Below are 15,881 nucleotides of genomic sequence, written 5' to 3'. Positions count from 1 at the left end.
GCAGTGCACTGAGGTGCTTGTATGCATCCTGCCACTATTGTTTCTGGCTGCATATGGAAGCCAAAGTTCTGCATGGGGCAGCAACATCACAGCTCAGCATGTGAACCATTAATTTTAGGGGAAAGGGTGGTGCTGTGGTCTAAACCACTGAGCCTCTTGGGCTTGCTGATCAGAAGGTCAGCAGTTTGAATCCCCACGATGGGGTGAGCTCCTGTTGCTCAGTCCCAGCTCCTGCCAACCTAGCAGTTCAAAAGCACATCAAAGTGCAAGTAGATAAATAGGTACCGCTCCGGCAGGAAGGTAGATGGCATTTCCGTGCGCTGCTCTGGTACACCAGAAGCGGCTTAGTGATGCTGGCCACATGACCCGGAAGCTGTACGTCAGCTCCCTCGGCCAATAAAGCGAGATGAGAGCTGCAACCCCAGAGTCATCTGTGACTGGACTTAACTGTCAGGGGTCCTTTACCTTTTAGGCTATGTTCTGCCTCCAACATACCTTAGTCTAAGAAAAGTAATATCCATCGAAGTGACAGGGAATATTTAGTATTTGGTAATCCTTTATACAGGGGAAAGGGTGGCACTGTGGTCTGAACCACTGAGCCTCTTGGGCTTGCCGATCAGAAGGTCAGCAGTTCGAATCCCCGTAACAGGGTGAGCTCCCGTTGCTCTGTCCCAGCTCCTGCCAACCTAGCAGTTTGAAAGCATGCCAGTGCAAGTAGATAAATAGGTACTGCTCTGGAGGGAAGGTAAACAGTGTTTCCATGTGCTGCTCTGGTTTCACCAGAAATGGCTTTATCATGCTGGCCACATGACCTGGAAAAACTGTCTGCGGACAAATGCCAGCTCTCTCGGCCTGTAAAGCAAGATGAGTGCTGCAACCCCAGAGTCATCTGCGACTGAACTGTCAGGGGTCCTTTACCTTTACCTTTTTAAGACACGGAAGGAGAAGAGAATGGAACTGGATGTGAAATCTGATAATCTGAGGCGAGGGTGGGGAGCAAGCAAAGGTATAGGACTGTCCTACAATAGCTAGTCTTGCATTCAAGGAATTGATAGTAACACACTTTGTTGCTTGCTGAGCTTCATGAACCAGAGTGGATGGAGGCAATTCATAGCTCCTGGTACGGGGAGGGATGGTCTGGGCAAGTCAGCTGTGTGTGCCTGATTCCGTGGGAATGTTGTTGTCTGTTGCTGTAAGCATCTCTGAGACTACAGATTGCAAATGGGACATCATCCTCTGGGTAGCAGCTTTAGCAATTACTGCATCCATGCAGTACGTGACAGATGTTAGCAGTTCCAAGGAAAACTGTCCTAAATTTAAATCTCATGCCCTTTGTACTGAACATTATTCAGTGATGCATTGGTCGATCTCATTACTAGGATCCTGCCAGGGAACAGCAAAGTCACTGCTTGGTTAATCTGTATTCCATCCTTTCTCTGAGGAGCTGAAGGCACCCTACATGGGTTTTCCCTGTTTTGTCACCACAACAATCCTGGAAGGTGGTTTGGGATGAGAAATCCTTATTGACTTCAGGAACTCCAGACTGCCAATCCTAGAACTTTAGGTTTGTCCAATTGAAGTGGATTAAAATGCACTGTTGTCCCGGTGCAAGAAATCTGCTTTAAAAAATAAATAAAATGCACACATTTGAAGTTTGGAAAGTGATGAGGAAATGCATTGAAAAGTCTTTGATGAACACATAATTAAGGCATGGAATCTCCCACAAGCAAATAAAGATGAATGCTCATTGTCATGGAACTGTCCCATAAACAAATCAGAACAAATGCTCCATTAAGCCTGGACAGAGGCCCGCCTCTGCACTATACATTTAAAGCAGTATCATTCCACTTTAAACAGTCACAGCTCCCCCCCCCCAAATCACAGGTACTGTAGTTTGTTAAGGATGCTGAGAGTTGTTAGGAGACCCCAATTCCCCCTCACAGAGCTATAATTCTCAGAGTTGTTGAACAGTAAATCCCTCTTCCCAGGAGAATTCTAACCTTGTGCTTCACAGAGAAGAAGCACTGAAACTTCGGAAGGACCCTTCCAGATGCCCTTTTTTTTCATGCATTCAAGATAATTTGTGCTCTTGGTGATATAGGGGCAATAATACACTTTCAATACTGTTTGTACCTGGAGAGGTTGTGATGTGGACATATTTCTTTGTTTCCATTCAGTGCTTGTTCTGTAACAGGGGTCAACAAACTTTTTCAGCAGGGGGCCGGTCCACTGTCCCTCAGACCTTGTGGGGGGCCAGACTATATGTTGCCATGATTATGACCTGCATTTTTGGCAAAAATCCTTATTGGGACCAACCCCAATGTTGCCCAAATGTGATTTTTTTTTTTAGGGGGGGGTGTTCCCTCATACACCCACGCCGCTTCCTTTGCATTTTGTGTGTTGACAGTTATTATTTCTCTCGTAAGGCGGGGGTGGGGGGCTGAGGTAAGTGCGCCATTCCTGTCAGCCCTGGAGAGCGTGTGCGCATGCGTGGGTGAAGGGAAAAGCCACAGCTACTACTATGCCATATCACATACCGGTATGTGCTTTAACTTCTGAAGAAGCCCAGGACGGTGAAACAAGGCCTATATTCCGGAAATCCTTGTCTAGATTCTGTGAAAGGATTTTGTGGAACTGTAACAATATTTCATGTGGATTGTTTGGACTTTATGAACAGATAGGTGGAATAGACACCATTACACCGATGGACCTTATGCATGAATTGACTAGAAAATGATCTGATCCACTGGGTCTTCTGCTTTGTTCGTTTGTTGAACTTTATGAGTTACTTCTGTTGAAGTTTACAATTTGATACAATGAATAGTATACGTTATTTTTTAAGAACACAGCCGGTTACGTCTTGTGTGTTTACTGAGCACACTAAGTCAGGCGGGTGCTGCTCAAGCAAAAACGTTCTTTTCCCCGCATGAGGGAAGATGAGGCAGCGGCTGTTTACCTTTCCATGGCTCGCACTGTATAGCTAATGAGCAGCCTCCCCAGCAGAGCGCAGAACTGCTTTGGAGTGCAGCTGCCCAGGCGCTCCCCGCTTCCTGTGGTGGGGAGCACCACTGCCACAGACACCAGTGGGCATCGCTCTCAAGGCGCCTCCGAGCCCCTGCTTCCTGACGTCAGTCGCCAGCAGCTCCATGGTGGAAATCTGAACTGTGGCTCCTTTTCCCTCTTCCCCAACCCCCACCCCAGAAGAAAAGATTGCTGCACATGCACAATGGACGGAGAAGGGACTTGTCTCAAGCAGCCGCCCCCTCACTTTTGCCCCCCAAGCCTGGCTGAGTCGCAAAAATGCGTACACGCTATGCTGGCTGCCTGGATTCCTGGACTGTCCGTGGGCCGGATCTAGAAGGTAATTGGGCCTGATCTGGCCCACGGGCCTTCGTTTGCCGACCCATGTTCTGTAACTTCCTGCTGGACTCATTACCAGAAATGTTCCATTGGTGCACGTCCTGCTTTCGTTGCACTATAGTGCAGGAGTGCCCCTCCAGATGGCAATAATTCAATAACTTGGAGGAAGCATCACAAAACAAATAATAAAGTGGCAAGATGGTCCAGTATGAATCCACTTCTAATGCACTATCTTTGTGTTAATGACTTGTTGAAGAACACAGCTGCAAACATCACCAGTGTGGAGGAGCCTCTCCAATGCTGGATTCCCATGTTCTTGCAATTGCTTATTTAGCTAACAACAAGAAGACAAAATGGAGTCTGCAACAAAATGCTGCAGTGTATTTCCCCCCTCAAACAGGGTTTTAGCAAGTCATGGTAATGTCTTCCTCAAGGATACCATAACCGGAAAGGGACTCAGGCCAATTCATCATTCCTCCTTCTCCCTAGTTTTTCATTTCCCCTTTCCAATAGATAATCAATAATCTTCATTTGACAGTGTGTGTGTTTTGCTCCCTTTGTTGTTTTTGTGTGTGTGTTTTTCTTTATTTTCTTTTTTTAAAAAAATCTATAATTTTCTATATATGGAGACTTATCCCAGCAGGCCAATACCTGCCCCTTCTTTCTCAGTAGCCCAGTTTTTTTGCCAGTTTTGTCAGCACTTAACCACCTGGATTCGTCATTGAGGGAAAAACGATGTTGTCAATTTTTGGTGACTGATTATTTTATTTGACAAGTTTTATATACTGCTTAATCAACAAAAACTTCATATTGACTTACATAAAACAAGATAAAGTAGATATTAAAAATACTGGTAAAATTAAGTGCTAAAAACAAGTTGACAATTGACTATGGAACAATTGTTGTTTCTCATTTTAACCACATGAATGTAATAAAACTCTCTGGGAAGCCTATGGATCTGTCCTTTTCTATTGGAATAAAACTCCACAAGATTTGCAAGGCTCTTATTTTTAACCATACTAAAATATACTAAAATTAGCACGGAGCTAAAATTTCTCTGAATATAATTTTCTGACCAGTTTTTAAATACTTTCATTTTTGAACTGCTCTTAAACTTTTGGAAAATTTCAAACCTTCCCTGGAGAATATTCAGCAAGATGACCTCCCTACCCATGAATTTAGGATACAACTATGGATCCACTACTAATATGTTTTAATATTATTTTAATATTGTTGAAGCAATCTGGGCTCCTATGACCTCCAGTCTTCCTCTCTTATAGTCAGTGGCTTCCTTCATCCACCAATATAAACTAACAATAGAGTTTTCATTCATCTTTAAGTGAGCCAAATTTCTCAGCAGAGAATTATTCTGAGAATTTCACTGTATTCTCCACCCTGAGAAAATCTTTAGCAAAATGCCCCCTCCAATTTGCATGGATAGTACTGAGAATCTGCTTTCGCTCACCTAAAATTAAATTTGATATATGAAATTTCTTCCAAACATATTCAATGACTTCCACTGAGGTTTTTTTTTGCTGTTTTCTGCCCATCTAATAAGATCCCATGCCCATCCTTTTCTGTTTCAGGTTATGTCCTTTTATTTAGGTCAGCAGGAAAAAAATTGGATAATCAGAGAATTCATTGGAGTAATCAGAATATAATTTTGAGAATTTTTGATTTGTAAACTCAGTACACTCAAGGTCCTCCTCACAATCTGAACTGAACAGAATATTGTTCTGGCACAGATGTCTGCTCTTCTGACAGAGCCTGAGCTGTCAATCATCCTGAACAAACCTGCCCTGATTTTATGTGACTGAGAACTGAGTAGCTTGGAAAGGATTAACTGGGTGACATCTGTTTGGGTAGCAGACATACAGACTAGGGGCAGCGGGGGAGGGTGCTGTTTCTGCTCCTCTTCTCATTGTGAGAAACAATTTACAATTATAGGAGATTATTCTATCTTCTAAAACAACACATACCCCCAATCCTAACTTTTAACACACCATTAATTTATCTGGAGTGTCAAACCCCAAGTTAAAGCTCACAATACATCATAAATACAGCAATGAGACTGTTCAGCTGGTGAGCCTGGCTTTTGTGCTGATGGTTTGCTGTGTGCATTGAAACCACCATTTCCCAGCGTTCGGTTTTTCCATATTTAAAATATTTTTACGCCACTTTTCCGGGTTGCTGCCCTGTGATAAAATGCCATTATCATAGGGGCTGCAACCTTTAATGCAAACGGAGAGGATCAATAAATTGCTTTGGGATGTTTTGTAAAAAGAGATGAACCTGTATAATAAATTGCAATGGAGCAATCATTGATATCAGCTGTAGAAAATTTCAAGGAAAAAGGCTGCTTGAGGCAACGTTTCACTGAAGTTCACCCAAAATAAGCTTGCTCACTAGGGAGAAACCCCCACTGAATGCAGTGATGCTTAGAATAAAGATGAGTAAAGTTGAGTAAAAAGAAAATTATTTGTTAATATAGGTGCTTATGAAAAATACAGACAGCACACACCACTTTAGAAGCGGACATTCTTGAGCATGTCCAGAGGATTTCTGAGTGCCATGATGGTGATGGCTTTGGAAACCAAGACCAATTAGGAATGGTTCAAAGAGCTGGCTGACCATTACAAGGCTTCTCCTTCTGTCTTGCCAAATTCTTCTTTCCCATCCATCAGTTCTATTCTTTCCCTCTGGAGAAAGAGATAATAAGTCATGCTCTGTACGATAGCCAGTGCTTTTAAAATTTATTATTCTTCAGGGGTTGGGTGATCATCTCTCATGGATGCCTCACTTGCAGAGCCTGCATTGAAGAAGGGATGTTGGGTTTGATGACTCTTAAGGTCACTCTCAACTCTGATTTATATGTACAGAGGCAAATTTAGAAATAATTACTGTAAGCAGTGCTTTTTTTCTGGGAGTATTCAAGGGTACACAGTACTGGTCCCCAAATGCTAAAAGTGTGGCACTTACCGTAACGACTTCATGGTGAGTACTGGCACCGTATTTTCTACAAAAAAAAGAGGACTGACTGTAAGTTAAATAGGGATATACTACATCTCACCCTAGGGACGCAGGTGGCGCTGTGGGTAAAAGCCTCAGCACCTAGGACTTGCTGATCGAAAGGTCGGCGGTTCGAATCCCTGCGGCGGGGTGCGCTCCCGTCGCTCGGTCCCAGCGCCTGCCAACCTAGCAGTTCGAAAGCACCCCTGGGTGCAAGTAGATAAATAGGGACCGCTTACTAGCGGGAAGGTAAACGGTGTTCCGTGTGCTGCGCTGGCTCGCCAGATGCAGCTTGTCACACTGGCCACATGACCCGGAAGTGTCTGCGGACAGCGCTGGCTCCCGGCCGATAGAGTGAGATGAGCGCACAACCCTAGAGTCTGGCAAGACTGGTCCGTACGGGCAGGGGTACCTTTACCTTTATCTTTTTACATCTCACCCTCACGGGGAAAGCCATGACCAGATTATAATGAGGTGAGCAGATTAAGTTGATGGATTATGCCGAATTGGCAAACATGACTAGAAGAATCAGGAATCATGAAGACCAGAATTCTAATAGGGAATGGGGAAAATTTATAATTCATCTTAAAAACCATTGTAAACAGTTAAAACTATTAGTAGGACTGGAATAACACTTGTAGTTTGATGGTGAATTTTGGACACAATGGAGATGTAAAAGATTTGGATTATCATAAAAGATGCAGGGGAAAATGATTAACAATAGGACCCACAAAGGGAAGGAGGGAAGTCCAGGAGATTCTTTGGAATCTTGTTTTTATGTTGTATATAGGATATGTGATTGTAAAACTTTGATCTGAAAACCAAATAAACACACACACACACACACACACAAAAACACACGTGTGTGTGTGTGTGTGTGTGTGTGTGAGAGAGAGAGAGAGAGAGAGAGAGATTATGAGCAGTTGGTGAGGCAGGGTGGGTGGACCTGTGTTGCCTACCTGGCTTCCCAACACTAGGGGCGCTGCTGGTTCCCCAAAGGAAAAGTGGACAGGGAGCTCGGCATGGTGTGGATGTAGTGGGGGAAAGCATCAGATGGGCTCTACCACTGTGCCTGCTCCACACCAACGTCCCCACGGCCTTGCCCCTCTCCATCTTGGTATCTGCCAGTGACCCTGGCATTGGGAAGCCATCTGAGTTGTGCAGCCCTGCTTCACCTGTGTGCTACTGCCTTTGGGCCTGCTCACAGCCTGCTCTCCATGTGTTGTGGACTGTGGATGGTCAACTTCAAGGTCCCTGCTCTCCCTTTCACTTGGCCCTTTATCCTGAAATTGGACTTGGATTGGGCATTCCTTCAAGCAGAGGGCTGAGTCTTCTGCTGAGTGCAGGACACACAGACACCCTGTTTCCCAGTCACATTTAACAGCGTGCCCCAGATACGATCATTCGAAGGAATAGAATGTATTTACCAAGGCAAAGCAGTCGGTGTGGCAACAATAAATGTCTCTTAAGCAAACACTGCAAAATAAGCTTTGTGGGCAGCCCGGCTTTCTGTTTGGTCAAGTTGGAACGCAGCTGCACCTCCAGCCTGCAACGGCATTTTCAGTCACGAATGACTCCGATGGGAAGCTCTCCAGTAAAAATATTCCCCTCACCCTTTCGCTGGTCAACAATGGTGTGGGCGCTTTCTTTTCAGCTAACAAAACTGCACATGGGGTTGTGCACAGTTTTGGGAGCACAGCTGAAAGGTTGCGACATTTGCATCTAGAAAACTGGAGGATCCTCTCAGGGATGGAAGAATCTGTCAATTTTGGTTCTGTCAATTTCACATTTTTTGAATCTAAAGTTCAGTCCTCCATATTTCCACATGAGTTTGTAATTTTTTTATTTTTTATAAAAAATCCTCATCGACATTTGGGTGCAAATTTATCCCAATATGCACATTGTTTTATGCAATTTTGCCCAATATAATGCATTTTGTATGCTTAAAAAAATCCTAGCATTTGCATTTTAATACACATTTTCCCCCTAGTATATGCATGGTTGTACATATTGCTTGGCTGGAGAACTGCCTTGCAAAAATTCAAAGAAGTGAGAATCTCAAAAGATGGATGAGTTTCAGCTCAAACATTGTTTCAGAAAGGTCCTCCTTTAAATGTGAACCAAATCAAATTTCTCACCTCCACCTGAAGAATCCTTCAGGGAGGAAAGGGTAGTAGACCTCATCCCCTGGCTCACTTACAGAGGCAGGAAACATGATACTTTAATAAATATTTTACCCAAAGATGGGATTCCCCTCTTCCCAAAATGAAAAGAGAAGAGAGAGCCTTAATTTGATATAATCTAAAAGAGGTGGGTTCTGGAATCTGGTGAAGACCAGAGGGAGTCATGGTTGAGCAGTCAAGCAATTATGATAAAAAGTTATTGCGCAAGCCCTTAAAAATGGGGCCACCCACATAGCGAGGGGTGGAGATAACTGTTGATTTCACTTTCTTTCAGTTTCCCATTCCCCTCCTCCCCAGTCTTAAGTTCTGTTCTTGACATGCTTCCATTACTGCATGATTTATTTATTTATTTATTTAAAGTTTTCATGAAACTCATGCCAACATTTGGGTGCAAATTTCTCCTAATATACAGTACAAATTTTGCAAGCAGCTCCCCAATACAATTCATTTCTATGTTGTTTTCGTGAATATTTTAATGTACACTTTACCCTAACACACATCTATATTAGGATATATTGTTGTTGTTGTTGTTGTTGTTTAGTCATTTAGTTGTGTCCAGCTCTTTGTGACCCCATGGACCAGAGCATGCCTGGCACTCCTGTCTTCCACTGCCTCCCGCAAAAACCTACATTGGCTCCCAGTACGTTTCCGGGCACAATTCAAAGTGTTGACGCTGACCTTTAAAGCCCTAAACAGCCTCGGTCCAGTATACCTGAAGGAGCGTCTCAACCCCCATCGTTCAGCCCGGACACTGAGGTCCAGCGCTGAGGGCCTTCTGGAAGTTCCCTGACAGCAAGGAGTGAGGTTACAGGGAACCAGTTAGAGAAGAAGAAGAAGAAGAAGAGTTTGGATTTGATATCCCGCCTTTCACTCCCTTTAAGGAGTCTCAAAGCGGCTAACATTCTCCTTTCCCTTCCTCCCCCACAACAAACACTCTGTGAGGTGAGTGGGGCTGAGAGACTTCAAAGAAGTGTGACTGGCCCAAGGTCACCCAGCAGCTGCATGTGGAGGAGCGGAGACGCGAACCCGGTTCCCCAGATTATGAGACTACCACTCTTAACCACTACACCACACTGGCTGAGAAGAGGGCCTTCTCAGTAGTGGCACCCGCCCTGTGGAACGCCTTCCCACCAGATGTCAAGGAAATAAACAACTATCTGACTTTTAGAAGACATCTGAAGGCAGTCCTCTTTAGGGAAGTTTTTTATGTTTGATGTTTTATCGTGTTTTTAATATTCTGTTGGGAGCCGCCCAGGGTGGCTGTGGAAACCCAGCCGGATGGGCGGGGTATAAATAATAAATTATTATTATTATTATTATTATTATTATTATTATTATTAATGCTGCAGGTGTCATCCAAGTGACATAAGGATATGGCCCAGTTTTGGGGGTCACATCTTAAGCCCACTAGTCAAAGACAAAGGTTCTGTAGCACATGCCTTTAGTATAGCTCATGATTTAATTTATTGGTTCATCCAGACTAGACTCTTCTGCATAGCATTGCAAGCATATTTTGGCTCATGAGCAATTTTTACAATGAGAATTCACCCCTTGACACTCATGAGAGGGAAGGGACGGCTTGGTCTTGTACCGCTGATGCAACAGACGCCGACGTCTTGCATAGCCAAGTGCGGCTGCCTATAAAGGAAAGCCAGTGACCTCTGACTTTTTGTGCTTCTGCATCAGACTGTCATAAACAAGAATCATTGAAAGAGACACTGTCATCTTAAATTTGGTCCCTTGTTTGAATCTTTTTTTTTTAAAAAAAATAAAAATAAAATAAAACACACTCACAATTCTTTATCAAGCTTAAGACCAATAATAAAAGTGCTTTCATAATTATTCTTTCAGAATGGAAAAACAGACAGCAGTTGAAACCTCAATGTAACCTCCCCAGCAGTATCTGATTAATGCCTCCATTAATGTCGTTCCCTTTAATACCAAACACAAGTGGCCTGTGCTGATTGTTTAGGAAGCAAAACAGGGACGCCCACAAACGAAACATAGGTTTCACCAATCCCAGAGGAACTACGGAGGTTGACATAAGGACATGACCTTCAAATCTACGCCCCCAAAAGGCAGACAACCCACCCCCCAGTTGATAAATGTGCTTGCGTGTCACAGCTTTGCGTTGCTTGAGAATTGCAACCATCCCCTCTGTTCTGTGCTGGGAGTTCATGTGCACATGTCATTTTTTTCTTCTCCAGAAGCCAACTCACTTCTAGCTTGCAAAGGCACAAGGAGTCACGATCCCCACTGACTGGAGAGTGAAAGGCAAAGCTCAGCATGGCTGATCAGTGAGGTCTGGGCATGCTTGCTCAGTGTCAGAAGCAAGAGCAGTGCTTGGAAAGAGAGAACGCAACACCCAGAGGTTGCAGGAGACAGCTGAGTTACTGGCCAATAGCTGCCTTCCTTTGCACCGCAAAGCAGAAGCACAGCACACAACACATGCACCATTTCCTCGCAAGTCCCACTCATATTCAAAACCAAGAAATACTCCACAGACACCTCTGTACTGTCAGCATTTGTGGGAGATATTCAAGAGCACACTGGGAAATGTAGTTTTGCATCATTCAAGTGGATTAAAGTGCCATGTCGCCAGCACAACAGATCCACTTTAAAAAGAGAGAGAGAGAGACAGCAAAGAAACAGAGTTTTTGTAGTTAAGAAAGTGATGGAGAATGCATGGGAAAAGTGGATTGTTAACAGGTGAGAATGTAAAGTTATAATATATTAAGATAAATTATTAAGATAAAAGCAAAATGGAAAGGATTTGCTGAAATAACTAATTGAACTAGAATACAAAAAAGGGAGGTGCGAGGAGGTCAGAGAAACAAGTAAATGAAAGTCAAGACATGGAAAGGTTGATTTGTTTTAAATTGTTTTTATTTTGTATTTTTTGCTTCTTTTTTGTTTTTCTTCTTCTTTTATTATTGTAACTTTTTTGAAACTTTAATAAATATTATTAAAAAAAAAAAAAAAGAGAATGCATGGGAAAAGGTGGAATGAACAAATGATCAATGAGAAGATGCATTAACACCCTGCAAGTAAATCAGGACGAATGCAGGATGAGCAGGAATTGTCATATAACTTCCCAGCAAACATATCAGAAGAAATGTTCAGTGAAGCCAGGACATATAGTCTAACCTGTCTGTAAGCTTTGTGCAAGCAAATCAGGATATGTGGTCATTTGGAGGAGTCCTATAAATAAATGTAAAATTTATTTGCTTATGTGTTAGCTCTGTGCAGCCCCAGCCACCACTTTCCTATGCAAGTACAGTCATACTATGTGTTGCATTTTGCTCTTGTTACGGACTTTCAGCTTACGAATGCAGCAACCCTGGAAGTGTTTACTTCCGAGTTCGCCGTCCGCGCATGCGCAGAAGCGATCTGCGCGCTTCGTGCATGTGCAGAAGCACTCGATCACACCGCGCACATGCACAGAAGAGGCGCTCTAAATGGATTAAGTCTGCAACTAGAGGTACCACTGTACCATATTTATACGAATCTGTGGCATGTCGTTCATCCACCACTACCACTAATTCTCTTCTTAAAGGATGGGAGGAAGACCCTGTTCCACATTATTGCAAAGAAAAGGTCTTGACAATGAGCAAATGTGTGAAGAGAGGACATTTCTGCACTCTTATCTGACAACAAACAAATTGGCATATTCACCTATGCATTAACTCTTCATCTGCAGGAAGTTGTTTTTACATGGGGCATCTGAATTCTGCCACCCCAGTTGTGCAAAGCCAGCTTTTGCCTTTTAACAGTACAGTGCCAGAGTTACAGCACTTGTATTCCAGATAAGAATTTTCACCTGCACATTTCTATTCTTGTTAGCAACGGTTTTTATTTTCTGTTATTGTAAATGCCTTTTAAAACCCCCACACATATTGGTCTGAAGGCATTTTCCAGCAGTCTCTTCGCTGTTCCAAAGAGGTTGATTAATCTGATTAACCCAACAAGACAGTTGAAGCCACTGCCAAAAACTGTCTGCCATTCAGCATTCGAAGCTGCCAGCTCTCCATTTTTCAGCTACAGAGATGGGACACCTCAGATTTATTATTATTTATTTATATTTTTTTAAAAAAACAACAACATAAAAAGTATATAGATTGACATTTTCTAACTCAGTAGAGGCAGAGTGCACTTGGCAGGAATGAGTCAGAGTTAGCACAGTGTTTGGGTTTTAATTGTGCATTGCATCAATTTATCACACAAATATTACTGTCATATTATTACTGGCTGCAGGAAGCCATGCCATTGCCCTAGCAGAAACCTTGCAAATTGCATGATACTGATATATGTGGAGCACTGTGTCCTGCAAACTTGATGTGCAGGACCATAACTCAGTGGCAGAGGCCATGTCCTGCAAGCAGAAGACCCTCAGTGTCTCCAGCTAAAAGGACCAGGTGTTAGGTGATGTGAAATACCCTCTGTCCAACACATTGAACCTGGGAATATAGGAACGTAGGAAGCTGCTCTGCACTGAGTCTGACCAATGGTCTATCTAGCTCAGTGTTGTCCACAAGGTCTTTCAGTGGCTCTCCAGGGATTCAGGCAGGTGACATTTCTGGCAACTACCTGGAGATGCTGAGGATCAAACCTGGGACCTTCTGCATGCAAAGCAAGTACTTTACCATTGAGCTACTGTCAGCTCCTGGCTAGATGGAGAGAACTGCTTTGTACATTCCTGTGATAGAGCCACCCTAGAGTCCAGTTCCCTGTAGCATCATAGCTTTCATCATACTTATCTGGTGACCTACACTCTGCAGCCTTCCTGGGTGCCCATGCTCCTTGAAGAAGAAGAAGAAGAAGAAGAAGAAGAAGAAGAAGAAGAAGAAGAAGAAGAAGAAAAAGGGGGGGATTGGATTTGATATCCCGCTTTATCACTACCCGAAGGAGTCTCAAAGTGTCTAACATTCTCCTTTCCCTTCCTCCCCCACAACAAACACTCTGTGAAGTGAGTGGGGCTGAGAGACTTCAGAGAAGTGTGACTAGCCCAAGGTCACCCAGCAGCTGCATGTGGAGGAGCGGGGAATCGAACCTGGTTCACCAGATTACGAGTCTACCGCTCTTAACCACTACACCACACTGGCTCTCTTGAAAGCCCTTGTTGAGTTTTAGATGCCAGGTTTTAGACAATTTTATCTGGCCACACTTTGAGTGGTTGTTGATTACTGTTTGAGCCCCTTCTGCCACTGAATTTCACAGCTATATGGTTTTACGGCAGCTGTTGCCTTACTGAGCTGCCATTTTATGAATTTGGTATTGATTTTGATTGCATTTTGCATGGTGTTTATGTTGACACTGCTTCTTTTAGGTTGGAAACTGTATTTAAATGGAAAGACAGGATGCAAACGTCTTAAATAAAACAAAAACAACCACGTTGCATATGCTAAGAAGTCACACACGAGACGAAATGCACAGTGTATCAGGTCTTGATTTCCGGAACTGATCCTCTTGAGTTGGGAGAGGTCAGCCTGCGGCCATAATTCTATTTCAAAAGGATTTGGCCAACAAAAGATTGAGAGCTTGTGGTTTCACCCACTTCCTGTTGTCCGGCAAGCTACACTAGCTGCAAATGTGTATTTGTTCGCCCTTGCCTGTAAAGCAGTAAAGGCAATTGATGGTTGCCTCCAGGAAGTCTCTCTAAGAAACAGAGGCGTGGCTTTGATTTAAATTTAAACATTGCACCACCAGTGCCTGGCTGCCAGTATAATGGAAGAGTTTGCTGAAGAACAGAGAGAGAGAGAGAGAGAGAGAGGGAGAGGAAGAAAGAAAGAAAGAAAGAAAGAAAGAAAGAAAGAAAGAAAGAACAGTGTTATAATCACAATCAAATTTGCAATCAATTGTTTAATGGGGGCCATTAATAATGAGTCATGCAACCAATGGCATTCACCTTTGAGTTTGATGTCTTCCAATATTCTGGAAGTGCAGGATAATTGGCCTGTAAAACATGACCCATCAGGTTTCAGAGCCCAGGCATGGAGGTCTCTTAGACAGAAGATGACAAACCTTTTGCATCTGGCATAACAGGAGTAGACAGACTGTTGTCTGATTTTTATTAAAAATAGCTGATCCTGGGGGAAACCCCTCAATTATCTAGACTGCAATTTATGCAACAGGGTCTTCCAAAGTGGGGCACCTGATTCCCTGAGGGGGGCAGAGCTTAATTTCTAAAAATGGGAGGTCCTGGCACTCAGTCTGCCTTCTGAAGTTCAAGTCAAAGCCCAGATGCAGAGCACAGCTGTGGGTGGAAGAGAGAGGTCTGGTTGAGGTTGTTCCATGGCGAGAAGGAACATGAGACCATAAGGGAGTTGGGTATGTTTAGCCTGGAAAAGAGAAGGCTAAGAAGGGATATGATAGCCACCCTCAAATATCTGATGAGATGTCACATGGAATAATAATAGTTATTATTTATTAAATTTGTACACCGTCCTGAATCTGAAGTTACAGGGTGCTTCACAACTTAAAAATGAAAATTGAGAAGACAAAATACATAATAAAAGCCAAAACCCAATGCATTTAAAAGAACGTAAAATGTTAATCAGCCACAGGCCAAATTAAAGAGAAACATTTTCGCCTGGCACCTAAAGATTAATAGATTCACAGTTCGGCTATTAGTTTCTAAGACTTAAATGATGATTTTGGGAACAATGAGAATTATTGCATGAAGACATAGCAAGCCATCTGTACTCTTAAAAATCTGCTCTGGGATTGCTCTCTTTGTTAAGATTTTATTTATTTATTTATTTATTTATTTATTTATTTATTTGGCTGAAAGTTGCCCCACAGTTATGCTTGGAGTTAAAGGGACTCCCATTTCTAACCCATATTATTTCCTGTTCTAATCCAGATTTAGCGATCCTGTGGAAATTCCGATATGAAGAAAAACTGGTGGAAACTGGATTTAATTTTTAATTTAATTTGTTTATTTTAAAAAATCATATACCACTGTATCGTAAAGATATATCGGAGCGGTTTACAACGATATAAAAACATAAAACTAAACCATAAAAAGTTAAAAGCAAAAATAAATTAAAACCAAACATTGGTAAACCATTGTGGGGAGTAGACTCTTAATTGCCTGCATAGGCCTAGCAATCTGATTTAAATCTGAATCAAAGGCGGGGGGGCATTTTGATGAGGATGTCATGTGAACATGGTGGAAAACTTGCATGTGCTGATTCTACAATAAACTGCTGTATGTTTTGATCGACCTAATAAAGGTTTTGCCGTATTAGGGATTCTGGAATTAAGCAAGACTGCTTTTTTCAGTCACCCTTTTCTAACTATGTAGCACAGTGGAGGGTGATCCAATCA

General features: G+C 42.8%; 1 long non-coding RNA gene across 1 annotated transcript in view; it reads left to right on the top strand.

Moving 5' to 3' along the window:
* Positions 1-15,881, top strand: part of LOC307218150 — a 53,910-nt gene that overhangs the window by 23,480 nt on the left and 14,549 nt on the right. The gene's annotated exons all lie outside the window — the stretch shown is intronic.

Source organism: Podarcis cretensis, assembly GCF_951804945.1.
Source record: "Podarcis cretensis genome assembly, chromosome: 6".
Classification (NCBI taxonomy): Eukaryota; Metazoa; Chordata; class Lepidosauria; order Squamata; family Lacertidae; genus Podarcis; species Podarcis cretensis.
Note: the sequence above shows the minus strand (reverse complement) of the source record. Positions and strands in the feature narration are given on the sequence as shown.